This window comes from Homarus americanus, unplaced genomic scaffold, assembly GCF_018991925.1.
Source record: "Homarus americanus isolate GMGI-L3 unplaced genomic scaffold, GMGI_Hamer_2.0 scaffold30535, whole genome shotgun sequence".
Lineage (NCBI taxonomy): Eukaryota > Metazoa > Arthropoda > Malacostraca > Decapoda > Nephropidae > Homarus > Homarus americanus.
This window is the reverse complement of record NW_024732440.1, coordinates 7,193,748-7,205,957: the sequence shown is the minus strand read 5'-3', so window position 1 is coordinate 7,205,957 and position 12,210 is coordinate 7,193,748.

The window sequence follows — 12,210 nt, the reverse complement described above, 5'->3', positions numbered from 1 at the left end:
CGTATACCGTATTATGAATTTGTGTTGATTCTGAAAGACTAGATAAACATATGTGCGGGAAACATCCATCAGAGAGATCGGTAAAGGCGCACACAGACCTAACCGAATACCACCAAAAAAGTATAGTGAATTTTAGGGTCACGTGTCGTCATCAATTGCAATGAGAATATTGTCGAATTAAATTATTATCTCGGCTACAATGAGAGGTGAGCGCGTCCTGTCATAATATATATTGCATTAAGGTAAACCCCCCTCCATATGGAATTCATCAGGTGTGTGCAATATCCCTCATCCTGTAATAGCAAGAAATATCACTTAATCGAAACAGCCTTGACAAAATGGATATTACTGTCGTCATATTAATTTATATTACCTGGCTTTACCTTCATGTCGAGATTATTAAACAGGTATATGTTTAAACACAGGTAAAAAAAAGGATAATAAAAATACCAGGTGATACGGATTAAGTTGCATTAATATTGGTGGAATGTTTTATTTATAAGAGGTAAAAATCGTAATAAATATGTCGAGAGGATTTGAAGTTGTCTTAATGAGAGAACACCTGTGCATTGACCTGGTCGTCGGCACTACCACACACCAGTCTGCTCGTAAACCAAGTGTTGGCCTTTTATAAGTGAATGTGTTTGTCATATACTCTCTCTCTCTCCCTTCTTAAGTGCTGTAAGGGTGACGAAGCAGTGGTCATTGTCGGCGTTAGTTCATGATACCTCTAACATATCGTGAACGAGACCTTGAGCGACACACACACACACACACACACACACACACACCGATGGCCGGACATTTTATTCACCAACAACTTTAAAAACGCGGATGAAATTCATTAGCATTATGAAATTCAGTATTCTGTAGGATAATAATTTTTTAAAGCATAACTGAGAAAACCTGCATTAGCGCTGGTCTGTTCGTACGTCCGGCAGCAACAAATATTTTTCTTAGCTCCCTAGCGGCAACCCTGCAAGGCGGTCAGTAAACTCACTAAAAGGTGTTCACTAGGTTGCATTAGTTGATTAACGCTGCCAAAGATCATCCCACCCCACCCCACCCCACCCCACCCCACCCCACCCCACCCCGAAAAAAAAAAAAACATTAAATTTCACGAAAGGAAACACACTTCAAAATGAACCCGACGAAACCTAATCTAATATTGTGTTTTATAACCTTTGGAGGAGAGACTGTGAAGCGACGTCGTTCTTAAAATTACACGACGGTAAGAATCCCACACAAACAACAAGATGTAATTAAGCGGGGAATAAGAATGATAATGGAAGGAGAGGGGGAAAGGAAGGAAGGAAGAAGGAAAGTCATCGGAGGAGTGACAGGCAAGGGTGATGAGAGTGCAGGGGTGGAAGCCAGAAGAGGAGGAGGAGGAGGTGGAGGTGGTAGAGTTTGTCAGGAAATATGAAGGAGGGAGGTTAATGAGTGACATGCAGGAGATAGACCGTGAGACATTGACGACCCAGGGGCCTTGATAGCTGAGGGGAGGTAACAGTGGTGGTGGTGGGGTGGACAGACAAGGATAGAAACCACTGATGGATGGATGGATGGATGGAAGGTAGATGGAGAGTTGAGAGACAGGACGAATAGGAGATGAGGTAAAGATGGATTATTTACAGACAGGACTGATGGGAGATGGATAGACACTCGTAGACAGGGCTGATAGATGATGGATAGACACTCGTAGTCAGGACTCTTAGGAGATGAATAGACCTTCGTAGACAGGACTGATAGAATAAGAATGTAGATGGATGATGGATAAACACACACTCAGCAGGATGTTGGGAGGAAAGGCGCGTGGATAGATAAAGTGAATGGAATGGGAACACTGACAGAATTTGAATTGCACAGACAGACAGACAGACAGACAGACAATTAGACAGTACTTACAGATAATAAACTTTAAAACAGATAGACTAAACATTAACAAAATTAACTACATCAATAACAAAACAAGAATTAACATAAGAGGCCCAGAAGTTATGGTGGGTGTAGGGGTGTGTTATGGTGGGTGAAGGGGTGTGTTATGGTGGGTGTAGGGGTGTGTTATGGTGGGTGTTGGGGTGTGTTATGGTGGGTGTTGGGGTGTGTTATGGTGGGTGTTGGGGTGTGTTATGGTGGGTGTTGGGGTGTGTTATGGTGGGTGAAGGGGTGTGTTATGGTGGGTGTAGGGGTGTGTTATGGTGGGTGTTGGGGTGTGTTATGGTGGGTGTTGGGGTGTGTTATGGTGGGTGTTGGGGTGTGTTATGGTGGGTGTTGGGGTGTGTTATGGTGGGTGAAGGGGTGTGTTATGGTGGGTGTAGGGGTGTGTTATAATTGGGTGTTTGGGGTGTGTTATGGTGGGTGTTGGGGTGTGTTATGGTGGGTGTTGGGGTGTGTTATGGTGGGTGTTGGGGTGTGTTATGGTGGGTGTTGGGGTGTGTTGTGGTGGGTGTAGGGGTGTGTTATGGTGGGTGTTGTTGTTGGGGTGTGTTATGGTGGTGTGTATGTGTGTGGGTGTTGTGGGTGGGTGTTGTGTTATGGTGGGTGTGTGTTATGGTGGGTGTGTGTTATGGTGGGTGTTAGGTTGTGTTATGGTGGGTGTTAGGGTGTGTGGGTGGGTGTTAGGTGTGTTATAGTGGGTGTGTTGTGTTATAGTGGGTGTTGGGGTGTGTTATAGGGGGTGTTGGGGTGTGTTATGGTGGGTGTTGGGGTGTGTTATGGTGGGTGTGTGGGGTGTGTTATGGTGGGTGTTGGGGGTGTGTTGGGGGTGTGTATGGTGTGGTGTTGGGGTGTGTGGGGGTGTGTTATGGTGGGTGTTTGGGGTGTGTTATGGTGGGTGTTGGGGTGTATTTATAGTGGGTGTTAGGGTGTGTTATAGTGGGTGTTATGGTGGGTGTTGGGGTGTGTTGTTATAGTGGGTGTAGGGGTGTGTTATGGTGGGTGTTGGGGTGTGTGTGGGTGTTGGGGTGTGTTATGGTGGGTGTGGGGTGTGTTATGTGTTATGGTGGGTGTTAGGGTGTGTTATGGTGGGTGTTGGGTGTGTTATGGTGGGTGTTAGGGGGTGTGTGGGTGTGTTATGGTGGGTGTTGGGGTGTGTTATGGTGGGTGTTGGGTGTGTGCTGGTGGGTGTTGAATTCTGTTATAGTGGGTGTGTGTTATGGTGGGTGTTGGGGTGTGTTATGGTGGGTGTTAGGGGTGTGTTATGGTGGGTGTTGGGGTGTGTTATGGTGGGTGTTGGGGTGTGTTATGGTGGGTGTTGGGGTGTGTTATGGTGGGTGTTGGGCGTGTTGGGGTGTGTTATGGTGGGTGTTGGGGGTGTGTTATGGTGGGTGTTAGTTGTGTTATTATGGTGTTGTTGTGTTATGGTGGAGTGTTGGGAGGTGTGGTGGGTGTTGTTAGGGTGGTTATATGGGTGTGGGGTGTGTTATAGTGGGTGTTGGGGTGTGTTATGGTGGGTGTTAGAAGGGGGTGTGTTATGGTGGGTGTTGGGGTGTGTCTCATGGTGGGTGTTGGGGTGTGTCATGGTGGGTGTTGGGGTGTGTTATGGTGGGTGTTGGGGTGTGTGTATGGTGGGTGAAGGGTGTGTTATGGGGTGGGTGTTATAAGGGGTGTGTTTATGGTGGGTGTTGGGGTGTGTTATGGTGGGTGTTAGGGTGTGTTATGGTGGGTGTTGGGGTGTGTTATGGTGGGTGTTGGGGTGTGTTATGATGGGTGTGGGGAGTGTGTGTAGTGGGTGTTGGTGGGTGTGTTATGGTGGGTGTTGGGGTGTCATGAGTGGGTGTTGCTGTTTATGGTGGGTGTTGGGGTGTGTTACTGGTGGGTGTTGTGGTGTGGGTGTTGGTGTGTTATGGTGGGTGTTGGGGTGTGTGTTATGGTGGGTGTTGGGGTGTGTTATGGTGGGTGTTGGGTGTGTTATGGTGGGTGTTGGGGTGTGTTATGGTGGTGTAGGTGTGTTATGGTGGGTGTAGGGTGTGTGTTATGGTGGGTGTAGGGGTGGGTGTTGTGTTATGGTGGGTGTTTATGGGGTGTTGAATGTTATGGTGGGTGTTGGGGTGTGTTATGGTGGGTGTTGGGGTGTGTTGGGGTGTGTCATGGTGGGGTGTGTTGGGGGTGTGTCATGGTGGGTGTTGGGGTGTGTTATGGGTGTTGGGGTGTGTTATGGTGGGTGTAGAGGTGTGTGGGTGTTGGGGTGTGTTATGGTGGGTGTTGGGGTGTGTTATGGTGGGTGTAGAGGTGTGTTATGGTGGGTGTAGGGGTGTGTTATGGTGGAACATGGGGGTGTGGGTTATGGTGGGTGTGGGGTGTGTTATGGTGGGTGTAGGGGAATGATGGCGAAAATCGAGTGAAGATATCGGAATGGTGTGTGTGTGTGTGTGTGTGTGTGTGTGTGTGTGTGTGTGTGTGTGTGTGTGTGTGTGTGTGTGTGTGTGTGTGTGTGTGTGTGTGTGTGTGTGTGTGTGTGTGTGTGTGTGTGTGTGTGTGTGTGTGTGTGTGTGTGTGTGTGTGTGTGTGTGTGTGTGTGTGTGTGTGTATGCTTCCAGTGAGTCTCATAACATTTAGACGCCACTCAAGACGTCAATTCCCCGATCGGTGCCAAAGACACAGACGAGTGACTGAGTCGTTAATTAAAGAAATGTTGGCTGAGAGAGCAAGAGTGTAAACATCTTCCTACATATAAAAGTAACATGTGTGTGTTATGGAAGAGAATTGATTTCAGACCGATCTTACAAACCAAAAAAAAAAACATCTCGGAAACACTCGGACGATAAAAAAAAACTAAACGGAACAAGGACGACTCCGGCTCAAATAGTATTAAGAGCCCGTGGTGGACTACAAAATATGATTCGTATATGATTTTTTTATTAACTCGAAGAACAGTCAGGCAAACATCAAATTTTCTTCCAGATATGAGAGAGAGAGACGCTAAGTCGACAGCCCGTGTGGCTCGGACGTTCCTTAATAAACCTTGAACAAGACAGTCACACCAATAAATAGATACCGGGGAGCTAATCACCTCCTTAGACATTAATGAGACTCTAAGTACAGTGAACTCACAGGCACCCCTTCATGACACAGGTTCCCCTCGGTGACCAGGCTCCCCTCGGTGTCCAGGCTCCCCTCGGTGTCCAGGCTCCCCTCGGTGACCAGGCTCCCCTCGGTGACCAGGCTACCCCATTTAATGCCATCTGAGGCATCCCTGGGGTCAGTCAGCTCACCGACACCCCCTAGTGACACAGGCTCCTCTCCCCCCTAATGAGACCCTGGGGGCCCGTCAGCTCACATGTCAGCGTGTGTAATACCAGCGAGACATAAAGACAGCCCACGGAGGGTAGCCCTTACCCCCCTCCCCCTCTCCTCACCTTTTATCAAATCTCATCAGAGGCGCGGAACACTGGCACAAGTTTGGCAATAAAAATCTGGACGAGTCTTGTGGTCATTACGGTGTAGTCGTGATGCGTCCTTCACCCGGGTGTTGCCTGATCCTGAGGAGACTCCTACCCTGGGATATTGGATGTTGGGGGAGAGGAAGGAGGAGAGGAGGGATGGTAGGTAGTGAGGGAGGATGGAGAGAGAGGGGGGGTAGAAGAGGCGGGAATTTGGGTATAGTGTGAAAGGGCAGGAGATTGACGATACTCGGTAAGTAAGTAAGGGAGGGAGGGAGGAAGGAATGTATGCTGCTAGTGAGGAGGGGGGGGGGTGTGGCAGAAGGTTGAAAGAGGGGAAAAGGGGTGTTTATGTGGTAGTGATGAGACAGCATATTTTGAAAGGGGGTCAGGTTGGAGAGAAAGATATTGCGAACGAGAAAGAAGAGAGGGAGGTTACGAACGAGAAAAAAAGAGAGAGGGGAAGGGAGGAGAAAAAGGAGAAGACTTAGGTATGATAGAGAGGGAGTTTAGAGGGGGGGGGGGCAAGGTGAAGAAAATCCTTGAACTGTCTTATTAGTGTCTTGGTGTAGAGGGGTTAGCTAGGGACCTCAATGGACGCCTGTGTTCACTAAAAAAAATTCCTGGAACTCGTTATAGGGCATTTATATAAGGATGTTCCTATGTTTATATACTTTCTTACTTTATATACGTACGTCAAGGGTGTAGAGGTATTATGGTATGGCGTTTTCATGTGTGTGTGTAGGTAAGCGACCCTTTAGATTATTTCTTGTCCGGACAAAATTGATGTTTGGACAAAACTTCCTCAATCTTGGCCTTTACCCTAGTAAGTGTAATCCCCCCTCACCTCTCTTCTCCCCAACTCCTGCCTCCTCCCTTCATCTAGCCTGCAGGTGAGGTTCAAGGTGTAGGAGTGATGTGTTGTGCAATTGTTTTCTGCTTCACCTAAAAATGTTGAAAATAATGTCCGTATGTTGATTATTCTCTGATGGCATCTTTACTACGGAATAAATAGAGGGGTTTTATTATCTACGGATTAAAATTAAGAATTGTTATATTGTCTTTCGTAATGGATTATTAAGAGGGTAATAATAGAGACGCCGCGCGTGACCCTGACCCGTGACCCTGACCTATGACCTCTCAACCCAGCCTGTACCAACATGCTGTCGTAATCAGTTATTGAATTACGTTATTGACGGATAGACTAAAAGGTGAACGAGGCCATACGCTACTGAACGACCATCTGATAGGTGGCTCTGGTTACCCGGGCGTCTGGAAGTTAACACGAGGCGGGATTTTACACAGCCCTTTAATAAGCCAGAGGAGAACTTGGCCCACTGATCACCGCTCATCGAATATATCAAATAACGGAGAGTTTGCAAGTATTTAAAGAGTGAAGTAATAATATTCAGGGAGTCTGGCGGTGTTTACAAGTTGGTGGTTCAAGAATTCTTGCTCAGTTTGGCGGCTCGGAGGAGGAGGAGGAGTTGGGGGAGAAGAAAGAGAGATCGGGGGTGGGGAGGGGGGGTCGTTCTGCATTATAATCAATCATGGAGCGATCCTTGGATATCTCCTCCCCCGCCAAAATTAATTCGTAATCAGATGGATAGTTAATTGAAAATCAGAAGGAACCAATTGGGTGACGTCATGGTGTGTGTGTGTGTGTGTGTGTGTGTGTGTGTGTGTGTGTGTGTGACCCGCTGAACGTTATGCCTAATGAATTAATTACAGATAAGGTTTGTACTTTGAACGACTACTAAGGGGTTTTATCATACACGTCGCGCCCTGCTGTAGAGAGACTTTGTGTGTCTGTACTGGTGAGAAAGATTTCGGAGTAATGATAAGTAGGAATCTTAAGCCAAGTAAACAATGTGTATTTGCTCGAAACAAGGCTAACAAAGTATTTGGGCTCATACAAAGGAGTGTTAGTTACAAAACTAGCGAGGTCATCCTAAAACTGTAGCTTGCGCTTGTGAGACCTCACTTGGATTACGCAGTTCAATTCTGGTCACCGTATTACATAATGGATATAGAATCCCTAGAAAGATATCAGGGAGAATGACAAGACTAATCCCGGGCATTAGGAACCTCGAGTACAGAGACAGGTTAAAGCATCTTAATTTGCACTCCCTCGAGAGACGTAGAGTGAGGGGGCGATATGATAGAGGTGTATAAATGGAAATCAGGGCTAAACAAAGGGGACATAACAAAGGTACTCAAACTATGCAACCACGAGCGAACTTGTAACATTGGTTTTAAATTAAACAAATTTAGATTTAGGCGCAAAATAGGTAAACATTGGTTTGGAAATAGAGTAGTGGATGAATGGAACAAGTTACCAAAATCATCATTAATTCGAATACGCTGGATAGTTTCAAACATAGGTTGAATGGATATATGAGCAATAGGGGTTGGGTGTAAATGGGACTGCCTAGTATGGGCCAATAGGCCCGTTACAGTTTCCTCCATTCTTATGTTCTTATGTTGATGTGCCTCAGGTAAATGTGAGGTGATAATCTCGACCTCGCTGTTGAGTGACGGGACGTTGTGTGAGGTGCCGGTGTTAAGTGATAAATATAAAACTAGCAACAAAAATAAACACATAATAAGATATAAAACAAGAATAAAAACGAGAGATCATAGTTTTTTGAGGAAGAATAAAAATAAGGAACTTTTAATCTTTACTGTAATTGTGACTTTAATTGTATACCTGTCACTTAATACCTGGTGATGGACGGGTGTTTACCTGCTAGGCTGTGACCTTGGTTATCTCATTGGCTCAGCTCAGTGGAAGTGGTGAGTTGTGGTGGTGGGGGTATTGGTGGTGGTGATGGTTGGGGTGGTGGTAGTGATGATGGTGGGGGTGATAATGGTGATGGTGTTTGGGGTGATGGTGTTTGGGGTGATGGTGTTTGGGGTGATGGTGGTTGGGGTGATGGTGGTTGGGGTGATGGTGTTTGGGGTGATGGTGTTTGGGGTGATGGTGTTTGGGGTGTTGGTGTTTGGGGTGATGGTGGTTGGGGTGTTGGTGATAATGGTGTTTGGGGTTGTAAGTTATGATGGTGATGACAATGGATCACTTGAAAAAAAGGTCTTCTTAACAGCCTCTTATCCTTTAAAGGCGAGGGCAAACCAACAAAAACACTCCACAGTTTAACAACACCATGGACGAGACTTACAATAAAATTAATTATATTACTACTAATTATTACAATTTTAATAATATAGTGGCCAGCAAAATCACTGTACATAATAAGTTATTGCAGACCAGATAATTTACGGCCTGATCCCTTGAGCCGATGGACATGACTCTAATCACACATGTTGTTGGCTGATGTATATAATGGTTTGTTTTACGGATAGGTTAGCGGTGAAGCCAAACTGTAGAGTTAGGACATCACTGTTGCCTCACCATTGCGCGGGCTTCATTGTGCGGCAGCCAGGACCTGTGTTTGTTAAAGAGAGAGAGAGAGAGAGAGAGAGAGAGAGAGAGAGAGAGAGAGAGAGAGAGAGAGAGAGAGAGAGAGAGACGACCACTGTGGAGAAGGAAAACCCAAAATAAACGTGAGATTGGTAAGATTAATAAAGCACAAGTGACGAAAAAGAAGAATAGGAAGAACCACCAAGAAGACGAAGAAGAATATCAACTCCACCTGTGCGCACGTTGTGTTAGCGAGCGCCGCCAGCTCACAATGCAACGTTTACACTGCAAGGCCGTAAATCTGCTTCCTTGTTTTATAGACTGTAGATTCATTTCGCATTGCACATACATTGTACAATGGTTTTCAGTGTTCATAGTGAGTTGTTGCACATTCAAATTCAAACAGTTAATTTGGCAGGTGGAATGTACGTATCATGCATAATTTTGCATGTTAAGTAGTTGCGTAGAGCGGCGAGTCGGGTGTTAAGTTGTTGCCCCGGGGAGGGGTAATGCTGCTGCCCCGGGGAAGGGTAATGCTGCTGTCCCGGGGGGAGGGGGGGGTAGTGCTGGGATGCCTGGGGAGGTGGGGAGGGTTAGTGCTCTGCCCTGGGGAGTGATAGTGTTTTTACGATAGGGGAGGGAGGGATAATGCTGCTCCTCTCCCTCATGACCCCATACCCTCCCTGTAACAGGCCCCCACACCTCTCCTGTAACAGGCCCCACCTCCTGTAACAGGCCCCACACCCTCCTGTAACAGGGGCCCCCACACCCCTCCTCCTCCTGTAACAGGCACCCCATACCCCCTCCTGTAACAGGCCCCACACCCTCCCAACAGGCCCCACACCCTCCTGTAACAGGCCCCTCACACCCTCCTGCAACAGGCCCCCACACCCCCTCCTCCCAACAGGCCCCCACACCCCCTCCTGTAACAGGCCCCCCACACCCCCTCCTGCAACAGGCCCCCCACACCCATCCTGCAACAGGCCCCACACCCCCTCCTGTAACAGGCCCCCCACACCCTCCTCCTGTAACAGGCCCCCACACCTCCTGCAACAGGCCCCCACACCCTCCTGTAACAGACCCCACACCATCCTCCTGTAACAGACCCCCCACACCACCCCTCCTGTAACAGGCCCCCACACCACCCTCCTGTAACAGACCCCCACACCATCCTCCTGTAACAGGCTCCCCACACCCCTCCTGCAACAGGCCCCCCACACCCTCCTGTAACAGGCCCCACACCACCCCTCCTGTAATAGACCCCCACACCCCCTCCTGCAACAGGCCCCCACACCACCCCTCCTGTAACAGGGGCCCCCACACCACCCTCCTGTAACAGGCCCCCAGCACCACCCCTCCTGCAAACAGGCCCCCCACACCACCCTCCTGTAACAGGCCCCACACCACCCTCCTGCACACAGGCCCCCACACCTGTCCTGTACCAGGCCCCCCACACTGCCCTCCTGTAACAGGCCCCCACACCCGTCCTGTACCAGGCCCCCACACCCCTCCCTCCTGTAACAGGCCCCCACACCACCCTCCTGTAACAGGGGCCCCACCCCTCCTGTAACAGGCCCCCCACACCACCCTCCTGTAACAGGCCCCCACGCCCCTCCTCCGCCAGCCGGTGCACCAGACCCTCGCCACCGTCTGCTAAGATTGTCTTGAGATTGAATTTTAGGCCGTTGCCGGAACTCTTAAGAGGCTTCATTATGGCTAATTTGTATGGCATCCTTAAGGCAGTTTTCCAATGTAAGATGGCTGGCTGCAGAGCGGGTACCCATTCCCTCAGGCCGAGCTGCTGAGTTAATATTTTATATTTTTATTAACCTTATTTAACCAAGTATTTTATCTGCATTTTAAGACTTCAAACGTCTATTGATGCAATTTATTTTAGATAAGTTTCCTACAGCACAGTAATACATATGGCTACTATTTTATATATTGTAATACATATTTACTTATCGAACTGTCATGAAATACTTGTGTATGAAACTGTGTTGTAAGGAGTATTGGTGATGTGACACTCATGACGTCACAAGTACTCTTATGTCCATTGTCCAAGGTGATAATTATTGCTTGATTACGTAGTTAGCTTACATTCCACCTCAGGATTTGTCATTATCTTTCCAACCTGACTATATCCACCACTACTGTCTGCCACCCCACCTGTTACCACTCACTGTGCTGTCAACCATTTACCACAGCTACCAACACCATACCATTTACCACCATTTATTGCCTTCCACCGACCACTGACACCACCCCACCGACCACTGACACCAGTCCACCCCACCGACCACTGACACCACCCCACCCCACCTGTTACCACTCACTGTGCTGTCAACCATTTACCACAGCTACCAACACCATACCATTTACCACCATTTATTGCCTTCCACCGACCACTGACACCACCCCACCGACCACTGACACCAGTCCACCCCACCGACCACTGACACCAGCGTCTACCCCACCGACCACCGACACCAGCTCCCACCCACCGACCACTGACACCAGTCCACCCCACCGACCACTGACACCACCCCACCCCACCGACCACTGACACCACCCCACCCCACCGACCACTGGACACCACCCCACCCCACCGACCACTGATTACCACCCCACCCCACCGACCACTGACACCACCTCCCACCCCACCGACCAACATGACACCACACCTCCCACCCCCACTGACCACTGACACCACCCCACCCCACTGACCACTGACACCACCCCACCCCTACTACCACTGGGACACCACCCCACCCCACCCTAATACCACTGACACCACCCCACCCTGGGCACCCTACTACCACTGACACCACCCACCCCAATCTCTACTACTAATTGACACCTCACCCTACACCCTACTACCACTGACACCACCCCACCGACCACTGACACTACACCACCCCCACCGACCACTGGACACCACACCACCTCACCGACCACTGCCACCACACACCCCACTTACCACTGACACCACACCACCCCACTTACCACTGACACTACACCACCCCTACTCTACCACTGGACACCACCCCACCGACCACTGACACCACACCTCACCCCACTTAATATTGACACCACACCACTTTACCACTGACACACCCCATCCTACTACCACTGACACTCACCCCACCCCACTGACCACTGAGAATTACCCCACCGACTACTGACACCACACCACCCCACTGACTACTGATACTACCCCCAATCTCTACTACCACTGACACCACCCCACCCCACCCCATCTCACTGACACCACACCCCATCCTACTACCACTGACACCACCCGACCCCACCGACCACTGACACCACCCCACCCTACTACCACTGACACCACCCCACCCTACTACCACTGACACCACCCCACCCTACTACCACTGACACCACCCC